Here is a 269-nt window from a genome sequence, read left to right as displayed (position 1 = left end):
CGCAGGTGCCGAATGCGTCGCCCAGGGGTGCACCCCTCTGCTCACCCTCATGGACCCCCTGCAGAGGAGCAGGGGTGCCAGCCCCCAGGGGGTTTGGGGGGCAGTGCAGGACATGAGGGTCCCACTCTCAATAGCCCATGTATGGGCAGAGCTGGGAGCCCTGGAGAGGAGGAGGTGGGGGCTACGGGTGCAGGGATGGGCCCTGTGCTGGGTTTATTGGGGCGGGCAGAGCCCTGGCTCCAGTGGATGGGGAGGGAAAAAGGTCCTGG

Source organism: Mesitornis unicolor, unplaced genomic scaffold, assembly GCF_000695765.1.
Source record: "Mesitornis unicolor isolate BGI_N332 unplaced genomic scaffold, ASM69576v1 scaffold28099, whole genome shotgun sequence".
NCBI lineage: Eukaryota > Metazoa > Chordata > Aves > Mesitornithiformes > Mesitornithidae > Mesitornis > Mesitornis unicolor.
This window is presented reverse-complemented; position numbering follows the sequence as displayed.